Source organism: Struthio camelus, chromosome 3 (genome assembly GCF_040807025.1).
Source record: "Struthio camelus isolate bStrCam1 chromosome 3, bStrCam1.hap1, whole genome shotgun sequence".
Taxonomy (NCBI): Eukaryota; Metazoa; Chordata; class Aves; order Struthioniformes; family Struthionidae; genus Struthio; species Struthio camelus.
In genome coordinates, this window is record NC_090944.1 from 124,156,437 (window position 1) to 124,184,332 (window position 27,896).

Consider the following 27,896-nt stretch of genomic DNA (forward strand, 5'->3'; position numbering starts at 1 on the left):
CGAAGCCGCCCAAAGGCAGGCAGCAAAGGCTCCAGTCTTGGGCAGACAGCCAACGGCCCCGGCCGAGATGGAGGATGGCTGCACACGATGCACCGAGGCAACGCGGCTGGGATAGGGCTGAGAGCCATGCGCCAGCCACCCGTCCAAACGCAGCGGCGCCGGGGGATGGCCCCCAGCAGTCAGCGACGCATAGCCCTTCTTACCTAGGGCAGCTGTGTGGGAAAGCATGGAAAGACACAGCTGGAGGTCCTTCTGCATCCAGGGAGCCCTTTCAAGTTTGGCGAGGTCTCCCACGTTAACCCTTAGGTGCCCGCCAGCGTGCAGCCTCAGAGGGTCTGGTAGCGGCAGACAGCAACTTCAGTCCGTAGGATGGTGGCTGCGCTCTGGTCGAGGGAGGTAGCAAGAAAAGGTGTCAGGCTTGTTAGCCCTGGGAAACGAAGGAGTGGTGTGAGCAGTTTGCCAGGGCGCAGGAAGCTCCTGAGGGTCACCAGCACTGATGACGGCAGCTTGGCCACGAAGGCTGTAAGCAGATGTGCTCTGCTGGGAGAGCTGGCTTCAGCTGCTCCCCACCAGCACCGCCCTTTATCTCTTTTTACAGCCTTTGCCGGACAAGCCTCTGCCTATGTGGCCTGCCTCTTGGAGTTTGTTATCCCACATTTTATTTGCATCACGCTGGATCTGTCCAGGTGTTTAAACAAAAGACATCTTTGTTATTGTTGTTGTTGTTGTTACTGTGCAATTGCTATGCCCTTTATTATGGCTTTACTTTTCCTGTGAGGAATAATCTCTGGAAAGTTGGACGGGATCCTTTGGCTCACATTAGAAAAGGTAATAAAATCCTGGGAATCCAAAATGCTTCTGCTGTTTGTCACCAACCATCTATTCCCGTCTTGAAATATGTACTCCTCTGTCCTAAGTTGCTTCTGGAGTTAGGGAAAATTTCCTCCTACCCTTTTAGTTTTCGCCTTGTCTAACAGACCTGGGCATCTGCGAGACTGTGACTCAGTGCTCAGAGGGCTCTGCAGCCCTGACTGCTCCCTGTCATACATCTGACTCAGTGCGCAAGGAAGTCACTTATTTCCTCATTGCTCCACTTTCTCCGTCTCCCACCTTATGATATAATATTTACTCACCTTTTCAAAGCATTTTAAATCTCTGTAGGAATGCATTATAAAAGTGCATTGGTTCTCCATTGTGTAACTTTGTGAAATGCCTTACGTAAGGTGGGCTCCTTTGTCCCTTCTCTGACCCCCATCCGTTGCTGCGATCTCTTTCCAGGACTGCAGTAAGTCAGTGACAGCTTCCCAGGATCCCCCTCAAGCTCCTGTCCAGACCCTGGGGAATAATGACCCAGTCCCCTCTACTTTGCTCCAGAAATCATCAGCTCTGAAGGCCAAGGTCCTGCTCCTTCTCTCTCGGCTCGCTGCATCTTTTTTGAATGTGCTTGCATTTGAGTCCCCATATGTATTTTCAGAGCCGCCAGAAAGACTCTCATGATCTCAAAGCTCCCTTATCCAACATCTTTAGAAGTACCTGATCGAACACATCAACAAAGATGGAACTCTGGCAGTTTTCTATAAACCTAGACTTTTCCTTATAACTATGACATGAATTTGAGCCGGAGGACATTTGTAACTTTTTATTCCCACGCTCTCTCAGATGCAATTTTTACAAACCAAGTGTAATAGGACCCCGTGAGTAGTCAGGCAGTTACCCAATGTAAAACCTATTCACAGAGAAGACTGTATGCTGGGAAGATTGAAGCTCCCAATTAGAGTGACTTTGCCAACATGCTACCGACTGCGACCTGCCTTCTCTGCCCCAAGATATCCCTGGTTAGTACATACAGTTACCAGTTCGCCTTTTATTTTCTTTCACGCCAAAACATTTATTTTTACTGAGACAAAAGACACTGTCAGAAGAACAGCTATTTGAACTAGCAATACCACACGGTGGTAACAGGAATTTCCACTAAATGGGTTGGTGATAGGAATCCAAATTGTGTGAACTAGTGAGATCCTTCCATGCTTTTGCTCCTCTGTCTTTTCTGAAGAATTAACTCAGCCTTGTATTGGTCAACACCCTGACCGTTTGATGTGAAACAGCTGCCATGTTTTATGCTAGAGGTGATTGCATTTCAGTGACAAGCAAATGCATTCCTGCAACGTATGAACTGCCAGATCCTGATCTCATGTTCGTTAGCATCCGTTTTTAAATGCCTCCACTGGACGTCAGTGGTGCAGCTCCAGCTTGATCCCAGTGTAAAAGAGATCTGAACCCATTCCACTGTTTTTTGGCATTCACAAAGTGTAAAGTAATTGTCTTAAAATAATGTATCCATATATTCTGTTAAGTCCGGTCTCACCCAGGCTGTCTCTCTGTTAATTATTTAGATCAGAAATGCTGACTGACAGAAGCAAACTTGTAGAAAACATGCTGTTCCCAAGTGACCAACAGTAAATTGCTAATGGCTGGCATTAGAATGAATTTTCTCCAAAGAGGAATAGTTAAAAGCCCAATGTGTGCAGCACAGATCAAATTTAAAACCGAAACAAACCACCCTCATCCCGGCACATGCCATTTATCCTGGCTACTGCTTGCCTCCTTTCTCAGGTGCATCTGTTAAGAATGACAGCAAAACGCAACAACCATGTATTTGTTTATACAAACATGAAATCTGATTTAAAACAGCTCAGTTAAAACTTGACCTTAAAAACCTGATGGGCAAAATATTAAGAATACAAATGCACCACAGGGAGCAGTTCTGTACTGCTCAGGAGATGGATCATAGGACTTAATATATCTTTTCCATCTCTGAATTTTCTGAGTCATAATGAATGGAATTTCTTAGTATTTGAAACAAGAGAGGGGCATTTTTAAAAAGACCAGAGAGGGCTGCAGTGTAAAATCTTTGTACTATAAAAAAGGCAGTCTAGGTTTTTATTGCTCTTGCTGGGAGTTTCCTGTGAACCAAACAGCAACTAAATCAAATAAACATTTCTGAATTAAATCCATCTTCTCTTAAGCTTTGGAGAGTTAAAAAACCAATAATTTATTGAATTGCCTTTTGTGGTTATACCTGCAGATGCCTTTTGAATTTGATAGCAAAAACATTTAAACTCACTGTGTTTCCCAGATCAGCTAAATGCATTATATCACCTGTGCCAGTTACTATATTTGTAATGAAGTAAACAGTGGCCTTTATTGTTGGCTGTTCATGGAATCATGCTTAAGAATAAGCTTAGTCTGTCTCCAGAGATACACACCTCCCTTACTGGCACCAGAAATATTATACCAGCTTAAATCAGTGCAAGCTTTTCATGCTATCACTGCCTTCCCTGTTTTGAATTGGTGACGGTAATCTCTACTCAGTGCTGTGCTGATACCCTTTGAATCAAGGTCCCTTCGCTACTTCTACTGAAGCCAAAAAAAATCAGCAAGTGAGGTTTAGGCAAGTTATAAACAGTTAGCAAATGTCCACACCTAAGAGGATATGTGGGCTCTGATATCTGCTTTCCTCTGTAAGCAGATGGAGAAGTTAAACTCCTTATGCTGTCTTGTCAAATCCTTAATCTCGATCCCTCCAGAAAAGAAGGAAAATGAAGGGAGGAAGGCGAATGATCCAGACATCGAGTAACTTTGCTCTTCTCACAGGCAATGAAATTCACTTAAAAAAACCAAGAGGGGGGAAAAAATCCAGGCGTATGTGCGGTATTGCAGTTATGGCAAATGAGGTGTTAGAGGAGTGTTAGGGTAGAGCACGGGGATCAGGGCTGAGCCATCCTAAAGGGTTTTGGGATAAAATATGCTAAAGGCCATGAGGTCTCTAGAGATGAATCTGAGGGCGGCTCCACTGCTCTCTCTGGAGGGGGAAGTCTTTGGAGAGAGCGTCTCATGAACTCCCACCTCTTGCAATTATGACCCCTTCTCATCTTTTGCTCTGTATCGCACAAGCCTTTCCTCTTATTCCCACTTCTTCTTCAATTTGCCATTTTGTAACAACTCTAGGGCTAATTCAGCCATTGTTTACGTGGCATGGGACCCTTGGGAAAGCATTTATCACATTTTGATGTGACTTAGGAGGTGGAAATAACCATGTGAACAGCAGGCTCTCAGCAGACCCTTAAGAAAGTGGCTTGAGGGTCATTAATTCGGAAACATCTTTGTGCAACCATAGCCGAGGTCATATAGCAATAACAGCTCCTAGAGAGTCTCCACTCCTTCGGGTGATTGAGGCTTTTGCCTGGCACAGGCGAATGTGAGTTTTGTTTCTACCATTCATTTGGCAGTTCTAGGGAGCTGTGTCTGGCTGCTTAAAGATATTTTCTGTATTGCTTACCTCCTCTTTTCTTTTGAGCGCTACACGGTCCATCATTTCCCTGCGCTCAGATGTAGGCCCAAGGGGGCTTAGTCTATGAGCAGAACGTGGAACTAAGCAACAGTGATTAAAAAGCAAAACTGTTTTAGAAGCACTGCCATTTTTTAGCAAAGCTGACTTCAAACGTCTTTCCCTCCTCTCCCTCCTCCCTCCCACAGCAGCTTGTTCCCAGCTCCACGCTGCAGCTCGTCACTCCTGGTGAGCTACGCCAGCATGGATGGGTTGAAGGGCCGCATTGCAGAATTTATCACTGAGAAGATCTGGACTATACAGAGATCCTGTCATACAGCCTACCACTGGCTGTAGCATAAAAATCCCTCTTCCCTGTGTTACTATTGACATCTTAGACTCTTACCTCCTCAGTCTATACACTCCCATGTTCTAGCAGTATATGGATGGTGAAATAGACAGCCTCATTTCCTGATTTCATTTTTTATTTCTCAGCTGCCAGCACAACTAGAAAGTCAGAATCATTTTTAATACTGACCACTTCCAAAAAAGTTTTTTCATTAATTTTTTTCCCCAATGAGGTCAACTCTTTTTATTTTTTCAGCCTGTTTTTCCACATAAATGTTGCTTATGCAGCCATGCTGGCTTTCAACCTGGCTTCAAGTCCCCCTCAAATAGCTTTTGAACCTGTTTGGCATGTTTCACTCAAATTTGACGTAGGGGTAGTTACGTTCCGACAAGATTTGTTAATAGTGACAGTGCGACAGAGGAGAGAGACGTAATTTCGTGCCCGCACTGAGCAAACAGAGCCCTGCCATCATTATTTCCTTTGGCAGCAGCAGCTCAGCCAGCCAGGAGCTGGGCACTCGCTGGCCAGCCCGCACTTACCATTTCTTGCTTGTCGGGGCTGTGAAACATAGTGTGGGGAAGAAAAGAAATTAATGCAGTGGGGATGGGGGTGACTGAGGGATGCAGGAAGCAAATCTGTTGGAAACCAGGCCTCGCTGTTTCCACCTCTGCCCACAGGAGTTGTTTTGTGTGTAAATTAAGTCTAAATGATTTCATTTCAAATATGTGTAAAGTTTTACTTCAGCTTCAAACGGCACTATTTTTGTGGAGGTAAAGCCGGTACCTTAATATTATTTTAACAAAGCCTTTTGAATTGTACGAACATTTCCAGTTAGCCAGATTCTTCCTTTTTGCTGAATACTGAACATTCTTTTCTTCCCCTCACTGTTGTGTTTGGCTGTAGAGATTGTACTTTCCATTTTCACAAAAACTGTAGGGGTATTATGAATACATATATAGGTTTTGAGTAGACTTTTTGCTTTGTTACAAAGCAAAGCAAGGCCATGGTACCTTACCTCACTGAAGTTCAGCATTAGTATATAATTGTAAAGCACAAGGTGCTTATCTACAACGCCCCTGCAGTTGCTGAAAATGAAATTCTAGTATATATTTCCTAATGGAGTGCCCCGGTGAATGGTTAAAAAGCTGTCATGTTCTTCCTCAGAGTTGGCTGCATGTCAATGCAATAGAAAAAACAATTTGTCTACAAACGGGACAAAATTGCTTTGGGGTCTTTAAGGATAACCGGAGCAACAATTGTTTTAATCTGTCTTAGCAAATTGTTTTCTCCATAGTTGTAAGTAAAATACCTTAACTGGAGGCATGTACAGCTAAGTGTTAATATGGTAACAAGCAGAGTGGTACAGTGTCTCACTTTTTCTAATCGAATTAGGAACTTCACCTACTGTCTCCTGACACTACTCTGAGCAAGAAGAAAGTGTCATTAGTCCTACTGTTCGGATGGGGAGAGCGAGACATGCAAAAGTGAAGTGTTTTGTCCGGGGTCACGCTGCAAGTGGCAGAGAGTGGATTAGGATAAGATTTTGGCTCCTGTTTTGGTGCTCAGAGATACATACTCTATGGTGCGAAAGATGCTTACTTAGCAACAGAACGTTCTTCAAGATTTTATTAACCCACTTGAGCATGTATTTCTTCCATACAAAGAGCTTCAGTGCAAGAGAAATAAAGCCATACGCATTTTTACCCATTATCAGTCAAAGGTCTGGCTCCATATAGCCTTCCATTAGTAGAAGTCACCAAGGAGATCCCCCCTTGGCCTCTGCTTTGCTAGGCTGAACAAACCAGCTCCCTCAGCCTCTCATCATGTGCTCCAACCCCCCGACATCTTGGTGGTCTCTGCTGGATTTGCTCCCACATCTCAGTGATTTCCTTGTACTGGGGATCCCAAAAGTGGACACAGTTACTCCAGAGGTGGTCTGCTGCCTTGCAAGTGTCACAGCATAGGTAGGTCTTGAAGAAAAATTCAGAAGAGGACAAGGTAATGAATATCCAGTAGAAAGACCATCCCATGCATATGAGAGAGGCTGACAAACCAGTTAATGAAACTGTCTCTGGCAGTAGAGGGAAGTCCTGGCCCAAAACAGGAGACAAGGCGAAAGATGAGCGGTGAATCATTTAAGTTGTAGGCAGTTTGAAGGAGTGGCTTTTTCATCTAGATTTAAAGTATTTTGAGACTTCAGTTAAGTATTGTATCCACTAAAAAGTTCAGCTTTACAAAGAAAAGGGATGGCAATGGGACAGCTCACATTTTTACCACTTCTAGCATGAGATTCCCAGAACGTTCGTTCACTAATTTTTTAATTCATAATATTGATCAAATAGGTAAACGACTCCCAGCTCCTCAAAGGTGTTTACTAAGGCAACGAATTTTCACAGAATAATGCTAAACACTTAAGAAGAACTGGGTGCCTACATACCCCTTCTGTTAACCTCACTGTTAGTTACAGAAGAAAACAAGGATGCTACAGGGTAGCAGCAGCGCAGTATTTTTTTCCCATCAAGGGCTGCGGTGTCAGGTTTTGCACTGGCCCTTTGTGCGTTGCTGGGGTTTTGCGGAGGGAGATGCTTGCTCACAGGTATGAAATACGGTCAGAAAGAGGGCCCGGGTCCCCTCGGTCCTAATCCCACAGCTCTAGTCAGCAGGGCATCCGTTTAGTTTTGTTTTAAACAGGCTGAAAACTTTGCTTAAAACCTCCTGGAGTTTTCCTTCCTGGGTTGGGGTTTTACCAGAGCTGTTTGCCTCATAACAAACATATATATGTGGAAAGAGTAGAAAAAGGTCAACTGAGTCAACGGCGAGAGGCGCTTCGGTTCAGAGTGATAAACCCCCAAAGTATTGCCAGTTTCAGAGCAAGTTGAGCATAACCCTCTCCAGTTCTGCCCTAATGGAAGCGGAAATCATCCTGTGACCATCTTGTATTTCTTTCATTAGTCGACAGACTCTTTTATGCCAAAATCCGTGGCTAACGGCAGCAGGTTTTTCCCCCGCCTTAATGACACAGCTGATTAACCGTTGTCCCGTGTTACCTAATAGCTAAACGCAGTGCTTTTTTTTTTTTTCCCCCCCCTTTTCCTCCTACTTTCCCGCCGCCCTTGCTCGCGGGTTACTGCTCCACGCGAGCCAGAGGGCGGCTCCGCTTTCCTCGCCGCCTCACCCCGACCGGCCCGGCCGAGGCCTGCTATCTGCCGCCATCCCAGGCCGAAGCCCTCAGCGAGGCTCCGGCCTTGGGGGCAAAGGCCAGGCGGGCGGTGGGGACGGTGGCGGGAGGAGAGCCGGGGGCCTGTGCCAGGATTCCGTCCCCACTCTTCTTCTGGCCCCGGCTGCCCTCGGGAAGGAGGACCTTCCCGGCATTTCCCCTCTCCTGGGTGAGGAAGAGGGGTGGGAAAGGGAAGGTCGCAGCGGGGTGGCGCCCCACTGGGCGCGGCCCCTTTAAGGGCGGCCGGGGTGGAGGGTGGGGGGGGAGGGAAGCCGCGGTAGCATAGCAACCGCTTGACAGCCGTGACCGGAAGTGATCGGCGAGGGTCAGAGGTCGCCGCTGGCGGCGGGCGAAGATGGCGGCGGCGGCGGCGACGACGCTCCCCCGGGGCGGCGGCGGCGGTGGCGGCGGCGCCGCGGCGGCGGCGCTCCCCACGGCGGCGGCGGCTCCGTGAGCGGAGCGGCGAGCTCCCGCCGCGGCGGTTGCCCGGCTCAGGTGAGGGGTGGCGGGGCCTCGCCGGGGGCCCGCGGGCTGCCCTGTGGCCTGTTGCGCCGCGGGCTCTCAGCCGCCGGCCGTGTTTCTCCCCGCAGGCATGGTGGCCGTGCTGTAGGAGGGCTGCGAGCTGCGGCGATGCCAGCGGAGGAGGCGCGGAAGGAGAGAGCTTGAGCCCGAGCCCGAGCTCGCCGGGGGAAAACGCTCTGTGTGTGTGAAACGTGTACGTTACCCGAAACCGCGGTTTCGGGGCTTGCGCTTCTTAACTCTGCCCGGGGGCATAAACGCAGGCTTGTTGTTGTAACTTGGGGGAAGGAAAAGGCGGGGGGGGGGGAAAGCTGAATGGGTTGTTATGACTTGCACATGCACAGAAGTGAGTGAGTTTTTCCCAAACGTAGTGGGTTGGCTTTCCTCATTTACTGTGTGTGTTGTCACTTCTCCCATTGGTGCTGGCATGTAGCGTGCTCTCTCGACTAGATTTGCCTTATGGCAAAGTTAAACTTTGACCTGAGTGGTCTCCTGTGTACGAAGTGCAAGATAAGTATCAGACTAAGCTGTGTAACTTCCCACAACCAAACTGTTAGGATAATTTTGGTTGCTGAAAGCTGAGTACTGAAAATAAATGCTAGAATTAAACTACTTGTGCAACTTCTCTTTAGTGCTTATGTGTATTCTAAACCAGTGCTTATGTTAGTACACAGAACAAGCTATGCTCACATAATGGGCAGCTATTCAATATTTTACTTATTGATTGCTAAACGTTTCCATAGTAGCTGTGTCTTGTTTTGAAGACACCACCCACTCCCTGCTTTTGGACTTTTCAGTAGTATTTTACTACTGCAGGACTTAAATGTTTCTCAAGCACAAACTAATTCTGCTGTAATACTTGAGGAATTAACAGATAGGTTTATTTTATTTACAAATGGGGTACCTAGGATATAAAAGGAGGAAAATCAAAGCACGTCTTAAACTGAGCAGAGAAATCTGAAGCCTAGTACCTGACTTTCCGATCAGCTGTTATTGTGTTATCTAATGCTCTGAATGTAAAGTTTCAGTGGCAGCTGTACTATCTAGTGCTCTTCAGCAAGTCAGGCTACAGTTTAACGGTACATATACATAGTGCGGTCGATACATAGGCTGCAACTGAATGCTGTGGTCTCACTCCTTCCCCATCCGTGGCTATGGGTTACTGCTGCTTTATTTGTAGTGGATCTAGCAGTTGCATGACCACAAGGAGAGTTGATCTGACAGAGTTCTTAAGGGATGGCTTTCTGTCGGATGGATGGAAGCTATTCCAACAAGTGTTTGATCTGAATGAAAGCTGTTTCTCCCTCTGCACTAATCTAACCCATCTGTGGCATAAGTGTAATGTGAAACTGTACATCAAGAAACCAAATTTCAAACTGATCTTTCAGAAAATGAGAAATACGCTTAAAACTTCTGACTTCTGAAAAGTTTGGATTAAAAAATAAAATAGAATAGGCAGCCATATGTGGGGAATATTTGGTGAAAGTGAAGGCATTAAAAATCTCAGAAAGAACTTTCACATCTTTCCAGAGGCTCTTCTCTCCATTTACTCCTTGCTAAAGAGCTTCTGTGCAGCAGAAGGGAAGCCTCTTACGAAGAGGTTGATCTACCCTGGATGCGTGGTGAGGTAGGAATCTGGAGCGAAAATAGGACTGTATCTTACTGGACAAGCCCAAACTGAAGCTGCACACAGAAACTTTGTTTCTAGTATGTTCTAACCTTTTAGTTACCTCAATGAGTTTTGCTTTTGTGGTGTTTCTTATTCACCTTACAGAAGCAATCTGAGAAGAAAATCAAAAGTGTTACCCTGAGACATCAGCTTCCCATCCATGTGGGATTTTAGCAGTGTTGAGGTTACTTGATCTGTCTTTTTCCACTAGCACAAGTGGCAGACTCATGTGTTTAATCTGTTCCAGCAGGGCATCTGTTCTTCAGCAGCTATTTCTAATCCTTCCAAGCTAGATTCTTTCTCACCTCAACCCAAGAGCGTGAGTCCCCTTGCCCTTCCGCTGGCTTCCTATGATTCTGTCCTGGACTTCTCCCTGTGAGCTCCCTGTAAAGTTTCTACCGCTTAATCTTTGTTTAGACAAAGGTTTTATTTCGATCTTTGTTTAGACCTTATGAACACTATGTAAAATAAATGCTGCCCAGGATAGGATTTTTACAATGGGATTGTTAGAACACCACTAGTTTAAATTTTCTCAAGGACAGAGCCATTTTCTTGATGCTAAAACTAGGTTGAAATTCATAGGCGAGGCACTACATTTTAAGAGGATATCTTCATACATAAATTAACTAAACTTCTCTTTGTATAGGTTAGCAAGCTTTAAAGTCTGGCATGTTCTGTTATATACTTCAATTCTTGATTCAAGGATTTGTCTTTGATTTGAATAAATAGGAAAACAGGGCCGCTAATAGTCAAAGATATTCAGGACGTAGGTACGCTGTTTAAATGCTGTTTAATAAAAAGCCACAGTAATTTTAAAACTATGCTTCTGTGGCTCAGCTAAAGCTATTTTAACATTCTTAGTTGTTTTGTTATAATAAACTTAAGTTTCCTTGATTTGAATTTTTTTTTTTTGTTATTAAGACTTTTTACATGTTTTGAAAACTAGGTGAGTCATTATTGGTTGATACAAAAATAATTGCTAAACTAGGTACACTCACAGTCCTTTCTTGGCTCTGTGAATTTGCCTTTAATCCGACGGAGGGCTTGTCTTTTTTTTCTGAGGATTTCTTGAAACAATACTCCCTCCCCCCAATAGTTGCTGCCTTTCAGTTTGTTTTCCAAGACCTTCCTTCTTGTAATATTAAAACTCCTTATACTCTTAAGGGCTTTTTGGTTATCCCTTGTTATAAGCCTGCTGTTTTTATTATTTTAGATGCCAGGGGAGCAGGTATCGCTTTCGTTCTGATGACTCTCAAAGGTTTTGCTTAATCTCTTGAATGCTTTCTTATTGAATTTGTTTTTTGTTGTTTTTAAGGCAGACTTTATGGTTGCAAGAAAATCCATGTCTATTTGCTCTTCTCTCCTGATGGTGATATCAGAGGTGCCGTAAAGACTAAATGAATAGACTGCCTGATGGGACTTGTGTGGCTCACCACACGTTGCTTGTAGAAAGAGAACTAATTTTACTTAAAACTGCTGTAGTCTTTCCAAAAAATAGTGTTTGAATCATGGAAGTTTTCTCTGTAAGCTACTCTGTGCCCAGACATGCTCATTGTTCCTGTTTGTTTTAATGTATGAATGCTAGATTTTGTACTCCCTCACCAAAACGCAGAATCCCAGAATGAGTGAAGCAACCAAGTTGGTTGTACTCAGAAGCGTTAAAAGATGTGAACCCAACACAGGCTTTTGTAGGGGAACGAGAAATAAAACAAACTAAAACCAGGCAGTTCATTTCTCTTGCTAAACAAAGAGAAACAATACTAGACAACACAGATATCGACAAGTACCCATAATCAAGATTTTTAAACAGGAATGGAGTTACTTTGATTTCCTGAAATATGAAGCTCTGGAGCTCCTTTTGACTCCAATAAGGTCTTTTATTAAATGGCTTGCTGAGTGATTCTGTTAATTGAAATCTAGATGCTAAAGTTTTCCAAAAAATACTTGTAATATAATTCCACTTCTAGTAGACCATCTTTCTATGTGTTGTCTGTGGTGCTCGTCTGAATTTCTCATATTCAGATAGTACTCCCGACTTACGGTGTGTTAAAGACTTTAATTGAAGTATTTCTGCTTGGTTCTTTTCCATATTTACGGTACAGAAATAGATTCTTACTCCAAATAAAAAGTTAGAGCCTTACTTCTTTGAAAACAAATAAATGAAAAATTTTTGCAACCACTTGCACGTATTAAAGCACCTTAGTCCATGAGTGAGGTTGAGATATGTGCCTGGGCGTGGCTGCAGCTATGTCACCTGTGGCTGTGTCACTTGTCATTCTCTAAAGCATGCGGCTGTCCGTTTTCCACCCTTTGAATCTAACTGTTGAAGATGGGGGGGGGGGAAAAAAAGAGGTTGAAGGTCTTTGTGTCAAATCACCCAGTTAATGTGTAGGCTGACCTGCCAGCTGCTGGTAGCCTTGCAAGACAGTGAAGAGCAAGCATCATCTCTGCTTCCCTTATCCAAATAAGCAGGATATCTAGAAAGGTATTTCTCAGGAGCCAGAGTCCAACTCTGTTTGAGCTGCAGTAGTAACGTGCACTGTTTTGTCTCGTCAAACGCCATCTCCTACAGCTTCAAAATATGATTCTGACAGTTCTGTTTAAAACAGCTAATACAGAGTAAAGTTTGCTGCTTGATGCCTTTAAACATTTTATGTCTTTTGATTTGGAACGGAATACTTATACTAAAATAAAAAAGTGGGGTTTTTTGTATTGAAGAAATTCAATTTGTTAGTGAAATTTCTTTAATGGAATTTAATGAAATTTCTTTTTTAATGAGACTGGTGATAAATTGCTGATTGATTTATAATAGTTTTTCAGCTGTCAAAGCATATGTATTATTGTGATTTTTTTTTTTTTTTAGTTAAATGCTTCATGGCTGTTAATCTAATAATTTAAGGTGTTGGTATTCTATTAAAAAGTGAAGGTTTTGTAGTGATATTAAAATAAAAAACAGTAAACAAATTTGATATGGCTTGGCCTTCTGACTATCAACATAATTCTCAAAGGTTTTTCTGAGAGATTTTGTTTTAATGCTCTGTCTTAGTCTGCCTTTGGGATGATGCCTAATTTCAGTTGTTAAGGATGCTCAACAGTGAGTTATACTTTGGCATTTCCTATTAGAATATAGGACTCAAAGGGAAAAAATTTAAGATACCTCAGTGCTTTGAGAATGTGTAAAAATGCTTGTCATGGTTCATGCAGCATATTATTTGGAAAATATGTATTCCTGTGACTGTTTTTAAGGGAAACAAAATCAAGCTAGTCTGAACTTGCTACTGTGAGCTGTTTCATGAAACGTGAGATTTTAATTGACATCAGTAGTGAGAGGTCCATCAGACTAGTAGCCAATTCCACCCTGCATTAATCATAATTTAATGATCAAAATACCTTATTTGGGATACTCTGCGTTTGTAATTAATATGTCATTAACGCACTGTGACATACAGTTTAGTAACCTTATTTGATTTGTGGACTCCCAGAGCTGCTTATGCAGTTTAGCAGCAAGACATCCAGAGATTCAACAGTACCGATTTTAATTGCCGCTTTCATTTATAACTGAAATTATGGGAACGTATGGCATTGGTAAACATCAGTTGCCTGTATTTACTCTGTTGGAGAAACTGATATCTTTAACCTCTGTAGTAGGTCTTTGAGATTTATCAGTGGGAAGACTTTCTGGCTAGAGATGTACTTTCTGTCCCATAACACTGAATTTAGGCTTATCGTAGGTATAGAGAGTTAATCTCTTTCACCTGTGTCCCTCTTGAAAATGCTGCCGATGCACCAGAACCAAAATCATTGAATGCAAACATTTTTGAGGTGTCAAACCCTGGCTTCTTCCAAAGTATCGGCGTCAACTTGGCAGCTGATGAGTTCCTGTGCTGTTCTTAAGATTGTACTTTCTTTAAGTTAATGTGATGGCATGCGTATTAAGAAAATGAATAAAAGTAGGATTTAATTTGCAGTGTTGAATCATGCTCTTTGTAGTCTTTACAGTGAGTGCATCCTATAGAAGATTTTTGTTGTTTGATATCAATTTTTAATAACGAATACTAAACCTCAATAGAGACTCTGTATTTTTTCCGCTTAAAATGTTGGCTTATATTGAGTCAGTTACTAGCCTAGTACTGATTGGAGTTGGTATTTGCTATGACTAATAACTTTTGACATGTTAAATTCTGACTTACTATTTGTTTGCAGAATCTCATATATTAGTGCTGACGTATGTTCCTGTTACTAGCAAAACTTATATCCCCGAGGTTGTGAAAAGTTAATACGTGTTTGTCGGCATTGTGAGGTTAGAATTGAAAATGAATTAGAAAAACTTGCTACTGGTAGATACTATTTTAAACAGGCAGAATCAACCAGGGTGGATTTTCCACAACTTTCTTAACTTTTAGCTCTCTGAATTTATTTTATACAGCTGCCAGCTTTTGAACACTGAAATGATACTGTGATGCATTTGCAACACACTTTCTACTATGCGGAGTTAGTTCTTGGATTAAGTCTTCTAAAGAATACACATAGTCGTATTTTGGTTGTTCAAAATACGATATTTTTTTCTGTCTTATGTCTCATTGCCTGGTTGTTAAAAGAAACAGGGATGAGCTGCTGTAGATGCTATTTTTGTTTGAGTTATAAAAGAGCATTATCTGGAATGATTAAAATAGAGTAAAGTTAATCTATTCAGTGATACTTTAACAGTTAGTCTAATTGGTGATAGTTGCTAGTATAGATGTGACTTTAGTCATAACGCAACATACTGTAAAGGGTGCTAACAGATATTTTAATCTTTACAGATAAGCTTGTAACTAGACATTAAATATCATAAACTTCATAACTGATGACTTTTCAGCTTTTATTAAATTTTTCCCTCTCCATGTTAGGTGTTCTTGTAGATTTAATCTGGTTGCTGTATTAAAAACTTATTTAAAGATAAAAGGGTCCACATTTTTAATAATTTAATGTTTTAATGTAACAGAGCTGCATATAGTTTAATTATAAGACAATTTCATTTTAGTGGAATCTGCAGTTTTTTTTTTTTTTTTCACTTCTACATCACTGAAGAACTGAATTTTTTCTGTAAACCTGAAACTTTTTGGCATTGTAGAAACAGAATGCAATATCAAAATATGACTGAAAGCCATTCTAAAATGTGAAGAGAGATCATGAGAATGTCAAGATTCTTGCTGGGCTTATTAAGAAACTTTCTAAAAAAAAAAACCCTACAGAAATCCAAACTTATATTGAACTGCCTAGAGAGGGTTGTCAGTATGTGAAATGGACCGTCAGAGAGGTCAGTCTGGGACCAGTAGGAGGGACTCATAGTTGAATAAAAGAGTGAATGAACTGCAAGTTGGTGGATGGGTACAGAAACAGGGTATTTGGTAAATCTGGGTAGCCTCATTTACTTCTCTGTCGTAAGTGAGGAGCTCTTAAGTGATATTTTTTTTCTCTTGGTACGTGGTTACTAGCTGTTGTGTTACATACCAATTCATTTCTTAAGATTTTTTCAGGATAAGTCTACCGTTATTTTTCTGCCCTTCCATTTCCATAGGGATTATGGTTCATCCTATAAAATAACTGGTACAACTCCATCTGTAGGTTTCAGTAATCACTTAAGTCTTTGTTCTGGCCTTTTTAAAAGCTGTCCAACATCTGCCTCACTGAGAAAGCAATTTGAAAATGGCTAAGATCAATTAGATCAAGAAAACTATAGAAAACTGTTTTTAAGTTCGACCTAGAAAGAAAATTGTGGTTGCTTTTGGAATGAATCACGTCTGTCTTTGCTCGCAGGTAACAGAGACCCAAATTTCAATCTCAAATGTTAATACAGAAGAGATTGACAGAATTTGCTATGGAAGAAACTTGTGCATAAACTGTAAAATTACTAAGTAAAATAAACAACTGAAAAGTTTTAAAAAAAAAAAAAAAGTCTTGAGTTAATTCTTTCTAGGTGTGTACTGAGCCTGATCTTGCAGAATTCGCTGAAACTATGTTACAGAATATTGCCAAATGTATTGGTACTTAAGTTCAGATAAAAAAGGTAGTCCGTTTCAACTACTAAGTGTTCACAGAACTGCAAGCCTTTCCTGTTCTGTAAAGACTTTCTTTTTGGTAATATCTTTACAAGTTTTCGGAACAGTGCATGTGTATTTTGTTTTTTAAAAATATATATATTTTTCCTGTTGGAGGGGGGATTTTGCTGAATGTTTTTCCTTCTGGCACTAGATATAGTGAGAACAGCTACCAGTTTTAACATGGGTGATCTGCGTTCAGAGCTTGATGGCTTTGGTCACGTCTGATGTTTGGCAGATTTGTTGTTGTCTGGTTTTCTTGGATTGCTTTTAAGTGTTGATTTGGTTCCATATAGAGCAGCCTGATAAAAATATTTTATCTTGCTCTCTTCGCACTCTTCAAGTTTGATCAGAATCTGTATATTTTTCTGAAACTCATATGTGAAAAGAAATGTCTTAAGTGCTCAGGGATAGCCTTGCTATTATCTGGCATTGGATTAGTGGATGTGAAGTGGTTCTTTTGTAAATTGGTTCTCTGTAGTTAGGGCAGTTTTCCAGGGACGTTCAGATTTGAAGTTCATTTTTCCTGTAAAGATAGGTATTCTCTTCTGATTGAGTTGGCCTGTTGTCAAAGAAGAATTAATGGTGAGTGACAAAGTAACTTTCTTCTTGAGCGCTTTTCTCCACTGGTCTCTTTCTTGCCCTTTTCATTGACGCAAGCTGGGAATGGTTGTCACAGATCGAGATTTAACTTAACTGTTCAAAGTAACTGGAATTTTGTATGGTTATATGTGAAATGAACATGCGCATCTGGGGTTTGTATGTGGGTTTGTTTGTTTTGTTTGTTTACTTGTTTGCATGGTCAGTTTGATAACGATTCCATTCACATAAAAATATTGATTGGGAGGTAACAAAAAGTATTCCTTATGACCCTTCAGATCTATTAGGAACGCTCTATCTGCTTTTTGAAGGTAAAAATGTTACTGTCTTGCTACGTAGGAGAAGTCACCTGAAACGCCTCCTGTGGCCAGCAGTGCCGTTGAAACGATCATAAAAAGTGCTGACAAGCCTTTATGTGGCTTGCTCTGCTCTTGGAGAAACAGAATCAGTGGATGAGAGATTTAAAATCTCCCTCCCAAGAATATTTTTTATGTTTAAGTAATTAATTCCACATCACTTGGTAATTTTGCTCTTAGGTTTCATTATGGTTACTCTTATCTAGTGTTAGTATTGATTTTAACATTGATTTTTCCCCATTATGCACACACGCAATGATCTTCAGCCTGCATTTGTTCGGATCAAGTATTAGCATTATGCGTTTGAATTCAGAAGATAATTGCATATCTTGCAAATTACCCAATGGCTGTTTCATCTTGAAACATTTAGAAATCCATTTTTGTTTCTCGTAATTATAATGTTTTAGTCAGACAGCAATCTAAACTTAGGACAGCACTTTGGCAGTGATATACTTGTTTTTCTAAACTAAGCACAGTTTCTGTGGTTGAATTTTCCTTTCATTTATAAATATAGATTTTAATCAGCGTAGGCCAAACTTTTCCAACCATGTTTAAAATTAGCTCAAGCCGTCTTTAAAAAAATGTTTTCTTAGTATGATTTAACTTATGTAGAAAAATGTATGCAGAAATGAAGAATGTTTTGAAGTTGCTTAATGCTTTTAAAGTGTTTTTACAATTTGTTTGCAAAAAAACCATTCATAGAGTGGCTAAAATATGAATTAATACTAGTATTCTTTTTGTAATCAATGCCACTAATAACACTTCTCGCTGCGCTTCTGAAATTTGAAAGGCAAACTTTTAAGGAAGAAACTGGAAATTCCACTCATCAAGCAGATAAGTTACAATATCAAAACAAAGCAAAATGCTTGCCGTTCTTCCAAACGTCAATGCAGGCATTTTTTTGGAGATTACTTATGTTTTCATTGCTCTTCTTATGTCTGGTGGTAGGTTGAAGTTACAAATAGGTGTATAGTAAGCATTATATTTAAGCTTTGTGTAAAGAATATTTAATGTCATATGTATTCAGCAGTAGAGATAGGAAAGAGCGTGGTGCGAAAATTGAATGTATCAGGTGGTTATTACAACTCACGGCATTACTACTGAAAGCTTGGTGTTTCCAACTTTTAGAAAACTGTAAAAAGAAATGCCTGTTACCAGCATTATTATTTCTCTATTTTTATCCCAATGTAAGAGAAAAGGTCTTCGCTGTTCCCAGAAACTTTCCAGGTTGGAACTGCGTTGAGAAATCAAGGGAGTCAATCTGTCAGCAGCACCCTTCTGTTCAGATGGACCATTTCTGTTGATTACAAGTAGAGTGTCCTGCTTTCACAAGGAAAGGTGAGAGCAAATGCTGTAAGAGATAGACGAGTAGTGTAAATTTCCGTTATGTGGAATGCACTGTGTTTTTTGAGAGACATACTGGGTAACTTTCAACCACTGTTTCTGTAGTGCAAATGATGTAGAAGAGTTCAATCATGGAAATTTTAGAAATCTGACTTACTTTTTCAGATGGTTTATTTTGTGGGCCTCACTTTCCTTCCAGTTTTAATTATTAATCTTAAAGTAAGCCTGTGACTATTTAGGTAATTATTCCACTTGTTATCAAAGTCACAAGGTTGTAATTTTATTTTTACAGTCTTACCTACTACAATGTAAATATTGTTTTTTGACAAACCTAATAATAGTATAGCAATAGTAAGCGATAGCAAATTTGTCAATCACTGGTAAAGTTTACCGTTTTTTGTATTGCCACAGCTTGTATTATTACAGTGAATTGTGTAGAAACTTGAACAAATTGTTATGAGTTTCACTCAACTGATTTTTCTCCTAACCAGGGCTAATTCTTACCCCAAATTTACGTGGTGCAGTGGGAACTGTGATCTAGCAAGCTGAATGCTTGAGAAGTTCTGAATTATGTGTGATTAATGAGAAAGTTAATTTTAACTCTCCTGGTAAAATAAAGCCAGGAGACAGTGATGACCACATACTGATTTACAGAAGTTAACGCTTTTCATAACGAGTCGACTAAGTTGCAAACTGGTTCCTTCTTTGAGACTTTGGCAGGAACTCGGAACATGTTCCTTGTTCTGCCATGCAAGGTTTTGAAACTGTTTTTGTACCAGCCAGAGTGTGGGTCCATGTGCTCCAGGAAAGCCCTCACCAGGTCCCCTAACAAAACTAAAGAAAACTGCAAAAGATTTCTCAATAAGTACAAGAAATATTACTCGTTACATCTCTATTGGACGTAAATCCATTTTTTTCCTCGCTCTTCTTTAGTGGAAACCCTTTTTTTCTTGAGTACAGCATTTCAGAAAGTGATATGAGGTGATAGATTCATGGCAAGGTTATTAAGCCATTGTCTAGAGTCTTATAAGGCTAATCATTTCCTTTTAGCCTCCTGCACAGAGAGCAGCTTTCTTTTGGTCTTCCCTCTGGAGTGTGAAAACACCACCAAGTATCTCAACTTGACTACTGAATTCCCTTTTTAAAAAAAGCACGCACGCGCACGCACGCACACGCGGACAGTATTAGCCATCTCTTAGAAGGTCACTTGCCCAGTTCAGTAGGTTTGTTGTTATGACAAGTAAAAATGATGCATTGCCAGTGAACTACTAGTGTACAATTCATCATCAGATAATAGAAACAATTAATGTTCTAGGAATTGGCACACATTTCCCATACGGAAAGGAGGGAGGGTTGGCCTGGTTTAATCTCTCTCAAATAATTGCAGACTGTCTAGGAAGATGGAATGTAATGTTCTGGGTATATTTGAGCTTTTTAAAGTTTGGGGTAGGCTGCTTTAAAAAAGGATCAGTCTGACTGCTTTATGTGCTGTCTCCAGGAGATGGATAGGTTTTATACCATGGTGTCCTCAGAAAAATACTTATGCATCAGTGTGATTTACAAGACGTGTTTTGCAGACTCATCTGTTTCTAACTATTGAAAGTGACAGAGGGAGTATCTCTCTCAAAATTATGGCTTTACTCAGAGAGGAGTGTTCTTTTATTAGGAACATCAGGTTTAAATTTTTCCATTTGGATACTAAGTTTTAAATAAAACCCTGACAATTATCCACTGTTTCCAGTACTTGCATTGGTACAGTATTCCTTGCAAAATGGTCACTTCATTATTTTGTCATGAATGGTTGTATCATTAGATGCCAGTTTCCAAAATTTACTTAAAATAGTCATTTACGTAAGAACTTTCTCTCCTGAAAATTTGTCATCTTATGTTGTAATAAAGGTAGGCATTGTACTTATTGTATCTCAGTCCTGCTCTGAGGAAAGAATCCTAGTTTCTTTCCTCAGTGTAGTTCTGAACCTCTGTTCAACCTCTGCTGTAACTAAATAACACATCTAATTTAGATTCTGACAGTGAATGAAAGAGCATTGTGTTTATTTTGTCTGCCAGCTTAATAGTTCTTGAATGGCAAATGCGTGCAAAAATGTGAGAGATTGAACAGCTGTTTTTTTGTGTGTTCTTATTACAGTAGGTTATTGAAGAAGGACCTTGAGAGATGACTGCTCTCTGAAATCAGGATAAAGGATCTGTAGTTATGATAGCATGGAAATTAAATGTAGGCAGAAACAAACGTGGCTTGAGTGTTCACAACAGGGATGTTGCTGAAATGCTTGTTGATAATGCAGGATTATGTGTTGTCTTCTATCTAAACAGAAAATAGCTAAAATTATGTTTTTCTCCTGAAACGACTGCAGTAGGCTAGCCTATTGAAGAACAATCTGGTATGATACACAGCACCCTTGTGCAGTAAAATATCTTTGAAAATACACTAATAGCAGTTATTTTGAATTAATGAAAGATCATTATGAACAATTTAGAGGATTTAGTAAGCTTTGATTGCGTCGGTCACGTTTTAATAAGATCTTCTTTTGGTCTTCCTTCTCTCTGTGTCTTTGCAGTTTGGCAGACCATCACCCCCTCACGCAACAGCATTACGTCCCTTGAAGCAACTGTAGAAAACACTTACACGAACGTAGTATTAGGAAAGCTTCGAGCTGTTTAAAGATTTCCTTGTTGCTCGCAGCTCTGAGGACGTTCAGATTCCTGTTTTCTTTCGTGTAAGCAGGGCAAATGGAGGTGGTAAATCTGGCTTTTGCGCTTTTTTTCCCCTCAGGTTTATGTAAAGCATCCATGGTCTTTAGTGAAGGTCCTTGGGCATCCTTAAAAGCCTGTTAAGCAAATTAGCACTGCAGATCTTGTCCATAGCTTTGTTACCCTAAGGAATAAGCAAGCAGAATTAAGCTTGCTTTCAGAACTAAAGGTGTTATCTTTGTGAGCAGAATGCTAAAATGAGTTTACCTGTTAGCGATCTTTGTCCTCCCTTCTCTTTCCTTCTCCAGGCTTAGCACACAGATGTTAAAGGTGGAAGGAAGGGGAAATAAAGATTACGTTTTCCGTGTCCATGTCTCTCACTGAGACTTGAAATACAGAGTTAGCTGAAGAGGGCATTTTCAGGAGAGGCTCTTGTTGAACATTAGAAGCACGTCAGTGATTCATACATGTAAAATAAGCAAACCTTTAAATATGTAAAACTTTCTAGTAGATCTGGATTTCAGTGCTAGGTGTCATATACGTACAGTATTAACGCAGATGATAATGTTTATCAGAAGTGTCACAAAATGACACATGGGCAATGAGATACCCAACACTGGAAAACAGTACTTGTCAAGCAACTTCCTAAACAAGAATATTTCACATTTAGTTGCTTAGGGTGCAGAATATTTTAGGATGAAAATTTTCAGAAGTACTGAAAATGATCCGATCTGGAGAGGAATAATATTTTTAATGAGTGCTCATAGCGTCACACAGGAAAGATAAATTGTCGGCAGGTATTTGTCCTTCCTTTGAAGACTGCTGTTACCAGTACAGCTTTTCAGCCATTTAGCTAAGTGTTTACAACTTTTACAGAGTATGTATTACAGTTTTTAGAGCAGATACCTTTGTTTGGCCTCAGTATCTTGTAAAAATACCATTTCCCAGGATTTTTGCTGGTGAGGCAATAGTTCTTTTGCATATGGCAGATGTAATGCTCCCAGCTCTTAAGAACTTGGGATGCAGTGTTAGTAGGGAGAAGTAGCTCGCACTTAAGAGTTGAATCATGTTTTGTGACACCTGAATGTCTGTCTTGAGAAAGGTTACGGTATGCAGTTCTGCCAGTTTCAATTTCTTGAGTGGCTTAAACGTTCAGAGCAAAGTTACCAAAAACTTTTGTTTCTGGTTGGGAGGTTATTTAATACAGAACCATCAATCTTGTGTTTCTTGACCAGATGATTGCTTCTTTTTAACATCTCCTTCCTATTACTGCTGCATACTGAAGCTGAACCTTACTAAGAACAGTCAGATTTCGACCAGGCATGTGCTGAAGAGCTAGGACAAAAATGAAATTCACGTCAGAATGATCTGGAGAGAAGCAAAATTGTGGGCAAGTAGTTTTCCTTTTTCCAAATGTTAAACTCTAGACATGATAATATTTCTACAAAAACGTTATTGGGCTAATTTAAAGCAAAACGCTCAAACTCTTATATCCCACACAGCTCGAAACATTCCTGCTTTTTTTTTTTCTCCCCTGCTATGTTAACTACTTACATAGAAAGGAAATGAATTTTAGAAAGAATGTTATGCATAAGCCGTTTGAGCCATTCTCTGTTAAGGAAATACCAACTGTCAAGAAAGATGCAGCCAATGTTGAGTTAAATTAAAAAAAAAAATTTTTTTTAAAAGAACCATTTGTCAAGGAAAAGTGGATTAATTAAAACACTTTAAGTATTTTTGCCCTGGAATAAAGTTAGGCAAATTTTATGTAAGCATCTTCTCCACCCAGCCATTATTAAAGGCCACAAACTTGTTTTCTCAGAAGAGAGTTCACTTAGGTAAGCTGTTCCCTAATGTAGAATAAAGAATTTCTCTGACTAAGATGCAACTACTAGAAAAAAAGCTTTGGAATCCTTAAGTTTTATCTTTATTATCTTCTAATTCTATGAGCTTTCTTTCATTGATTCTTTTTGACAGAAAGACAGAATTTGTATTAAAAAGAGAACAGGTTATATTTTGGGATTATCACAGTGTTTTTATTTCCAATTCTATTCTTTTAAGATTAATTAATAGCACTAGAAGGCATTATGTTGCTTTTGTGGAGAAAAACAGTGAAATGCAGACAAAAAAAAGTATCAGAGCTAGGCTTGTGACCTATTAACTATGATAAGATTTACTTGTTTTAATCCATTCTACTCTGCTGGTGTTAAGGAGTTGAGCACTGAACATGCAGTTCTACTTTAATGGTTTGAAACGTACGGTTTTGGTTTAATTACTGCTTTATTCTTTGTCCCATCAATCTGTTGATGCTAGCAGATTTGCTCTTTCAAATGTAGTAAATGTAGAAGCAGTTATGCCAGTTACCTTTCTAGACAGTGCTCCAATCTCTCTCTTTTTTTTAAATTCAGGTACACTCCTACATTAGCATAAAGAGGTTGAAGAGGATGCTTAGATGTTATGGTCCTGTGACTTAATTAAGTGTTGAGTATTTTATTTAAAAAAAAAAAGCACAAATTATTGTAACTGAATATGCAGGTGATTGGTCTTCCTCTGTTTGAGATATCCGGCCTTTTCATTATAATAATTTTCTGGAAATTCATGAAAATGAGGATTTTTTTCTATACATTGAAAATATTAAAACATGTCTCAAGTTACATGCTTGTTATCAGAGATGAGCAGCTGTTGTTCCCCAAAGTTCTGTCCATGCTGTAACGCGGATTAAGATCACGTGTGTATAATGCCAACAAAAATATAGGTACCAAATGATATAAAATACTGGCTGTTTTTCCTTATTGTCACCCACGTCTCCACATATGAATTGACAGTCTATAATTCCAGTGACACAATACCTATTTTTCCCCTTAAAAAACTTCCTTTATTCAGTGTTTGTGATAATTTGTACTATAGGAATGCCTTAAGGATCTAAGGAAAGATATGGTCTGTAGAACCCATGCTTGTTGCACATGCGTGGTGCTGCATAGTGAATTGAATAGAGGATTGAAGAAAGAGGATCACCTGAAGGTTTCTGTAGTTAAGTGCCTCTCTGAAGAACAGGATTTTACCTTTTACTGGGTAAGCAAGGCACCTAGCACTTTTCATTAACTGTGATCCTCGTATCAAAGGCTAAGGTTTCAAGTTGGACACCTATAAAATGACAAAATGCAAAGCTTTCACAGCTGCAATTGAAGCTAATCGGAACCGTAAGCTGTGCTGATGAAGCAGTGCACAATGACAAGTACTCTGGAAAATTGGGCTGTAAACATTCCAGTTTAGGCGCACACGGTTTGTATACTTTGTGCCTTGGATCTTGAATTATGAAAATAGAAACTCTCGTGAAAATAAATTACTGACGTAGGACGCTTTCAGGTAGTAGCATAACGAGCATGATACATGGGAAAAAAATTTAGGGTTTTTTGGCCTAAGATTTTTAACAGTATGGGCTAATTTTAGTATGATACTTTATAGTGAATTAAGGAGAGGAAAAAGAAATACTAAACAATTTCTCCTTGTTAACCATGCTTGAAGCATGTGTGTCAAATGAGGCAGGGTTCCTGTTTGAAAAAACAAGCAAACCAGGAAGGAACAACCTTAGTTCTGGTATTTTATAATTTCTGTTTGTTTGATTGTGTGTATTTTAAGTGTTTTCACATGTCATATGAAGGTAGCAATTCACTAGCAGTGTGCTGAGTGAGTCTGAAACCCTCTCACCTTATAGCTGTGGCTGTAGCAAATTGTAGTTACGCTGTGGGGGTGACCACTTACTACAGGTGATGTTCTCCCTGGTGTACGTTCTGTTGGTGCTATGCCTAACCTGGCGTACTTTTCAGTCCGAAACTAACCACTGGATGTTGGATTTGCTTTTTCCTAAAGACTTCTCCACAGAAATACCTTGTTTGCAGTTTGACGCTGTGCTTTACTGGGAATCTGTTTTAACGTGTGAAAAATGCTAGGTATCTGAGAGCAGTGCTGGCTCTCGAGAGAGGCAACTAGACTGAGTTCCTGAAGATACTATCTAGACCAATAGTTGTATCAGGGCTGGAAAATAATCTGGTAATATTCCAGTTTATTTCTACAAAGCATTTAGCGTACCTAAATGATCGCTCAGTTTCACTGAATTAGATAGATCCCGCTTTGTGTCTCTCACTTAAATCTTACTTTTGTCTACAAAGAAATAGTTCTGTGCGTAGCTGTGTATGCATGACTGGGCATGTGGTTAATGCCCCAAGGAGATGGATGGGGTAAATATCCTCCTCAGTCTCTTGATTCACATGTGGAAACTTTCTGTGTAGTAACTGCGTTAGTCACCTAGGACAACTTGTTTCAATTCCAGTCTGATGCCGCTGCAGTCAACATGAAGGATATTGCTCTGGATGCTTTTTTGCAGAGAAATGAATAGCAAGCCACCAAGCATTGACTGACTTTTAATGCCTAATTAGTCGTGCACAGCTTTGTCCCATCTTTATTGGCCTTCACAGTGACGTTAAGCCTAAAAACATATGTGGAGTTATTTGATCTAAATATATCTTAGCCTATTGTGATATTTAGAAAAAGGCAAAGCTTATTCGAGGACCTGGCAGACGTCTTTACAGACGAGTAACATGGAGAGATGCATTTTGAATGAAGTGTGAAGTCTGGAGTTTTCTTTAATTTTACCTTAGTTTACCTTATTTGATGTAATAAGTTAAAGCTTTTCCTCAACTGTTGACCAAGAATCATCTTTACAGGTGTAACTGATTACAAACTAGTTAATCTCCTGAATTCCCTGCCAGTAAAAAAATAATATGTCTTTATGCACTTTTTAAAGTAAGGACTTTGGAAAAAATGTGATACCACTACAAAGTGTATTCCCATTATTTGTCTTGCCGAGTAGGAAATAAATTATCAAAAATAAAATAAATTATCAAAATGTCTAACAACTTAACCAAAATTGCAAGTTGTAGAAGTTCTTTAATAGGACGTCCTGCATTGAAGTTATTGCAGGTTTAGATTTGTTTCTTAATGTATAACAAAACAAGCTTTCAGTTTAAAAGGGTCAGTAATGATATATCATGATGTAATTTTTCTATATGCTTGATATGTTTATCTGAGAATTTGGAAGTTACAGAGGTGGAAAATTACAAAGAGAAATTATTCCCCTCCATTAAGTGCTCTGGGATGATTGATAGATGAGTCCCATTAGCTGTGTTGTTTCGAACTGCAGCCAGCCATTTTGAAATATTTAAAATCCCTAATGTTCCTGAACAACTGCTGGAGAATCCTTTTTTGATATCCCTTCTAAAAGGGATTATTTGTTGTTGTTGTTGTAATTAGACCTGAGAATTTCAGTCAAGTATCAGGAGGTGATTACAGTTTGTTTTTTTTTTTTTTTTTTTCCTCAGTGATTAATGCAGTCAAACCTGATTTGAAACTTTGGAAGCTGATACAGTACCGAAGGCCTGCAGTAAGGCTGTTAGAGGTATAGGTTGCTTGAAACAAATTCCTTCCCATATACTAGCTAAAAATCCCATCAGTATAAGTCGTAAGCTAATCATCTATATGCCTTAACTGTATGCTTTGCATAGAGAACCTGTAAGATTTTTTAAACAGAGTTCATTATGCGCAAAGCTAGTTTTGTAAGTTTTTCTTCAGGAGCTATTCATTACTCTTTCGTTAAAACTTTTCCTCTTCCAAAACCCTCTGAAGTTGCCATTTGATCAACAGAACAGCTAGTAATTTTTTTTGAGATGCCGAACATGGTTTGTCTGAGTGTCTTTGCACTGTATGGTTGAAGATGGGATGCGTCTGTAGCTGTTGCCGAACTGAAGGCTGAAACGATGCCAGGACTTTTATGCTGAGTTTACTAGAACTCTCTGCTTGATTTCTTCCTCTCTCGTCGTTGATCACTTTTCTCTTTGCCACAATCTTAGTAACTAACGATTTTGACCTCCTAAAAAAATGTTCATCACAACTTCTCATTCTCTTTGCTCTCTTATATCCTTTATACACACTGCAGATGACCGTAAACCTCTGGAAAGCACTGTGAGAACATAACAGCTTAATATAAAGAGGTGAAAAAGTTCCTTTGGTTGTTGCTCGTGTCTTTGAGCCCGTCTAGACAGTTGGTATCCTCCTACTAGAAGATGGAGAATAGAGGGGAAAACATGGGTAGCTCATTGAACTTTTCTGTTTTGTCTGGAATGTATTTATGTTTAGCTCAATTTATCTGAAGTATTTTGTTAGGCTGTATCATGACATAGGACTACGGAAACATCATATGCATTCTAAAAAGCTCCTAAATTAGAAACAGCTGTACTTATTTCCCTCCTTGTTTATTTTTGGCAGTGATTGGTATGAAAATGCCATCTTTATTGTCTTAATTCTTGTGTTTTCCTTTCTAGTCTCTGTTACAGTTAATCTGTCAACCTTGCAACATGGCAGAAGAACATTATGGGCTAAATTACCTGCTTCATGAAGCTGAAACTGTTTGAAAAATGATTTTTTAAGTAACTTTTATTCTCTTAATTTTGCAGCTAGAAGGGAGGCATTTTTGAAAGCTGTGACATAATTCAGAGTTTCCTAAGAGCTGAACTGAAATAGGCTGTTTTGAGTAGTACCGTAGTAGTCAAGGACTGAAACCCCTCATGCTTTTGTGCTACTTGTGCAAATGTCATGCAGGCTTTATTCGTGATGATTCCTCTTAAAATAAAAGATGCCTTATTTATTCCTTTAAAGCTTTCCTCAGCTATG

General features: G+C 39.8%; 1 protein-coding gene across 9 annotated transcripts in view; it reads left to right on the top strand.

Moving 5' to 3' along the window:
- Positions 1 to 27,896, top strand: part of LCLAT1 (lysocardiolipin acyltransferase 1) — a 177,196-nt gene that overhangs the window by 45,516 nt on the left and 103,784 nt on the right. For 3 of the 9 annotated variants that reach the window (XM_068940101.1, XM_068940100.1, XM_068940107.1), the window contains exons 1-2: positions 8,256 to 8,388; positions 8,484 to 8,608. The exons of 2 other annotated variants lie outside the window; for them this stretch is intronic. The gene's annotated coding sequence lies outside the window, so the exon portion shown is untranslated. Of the gene's footprint in view, positions 1 to 7,952; positions 8,063 to 8,207; positions 8,389 to 8,483; positions 8,609 to 18,305; positions 18,456 to 22,405; positions 22,561 to 27,896 lie in introns of those variants that run through there. 4 more of the 9 variants (XM_068940102.1, XM_068940103.1, XM_068940106.1 and 1 more) reach the window with 4 other exon arrangements.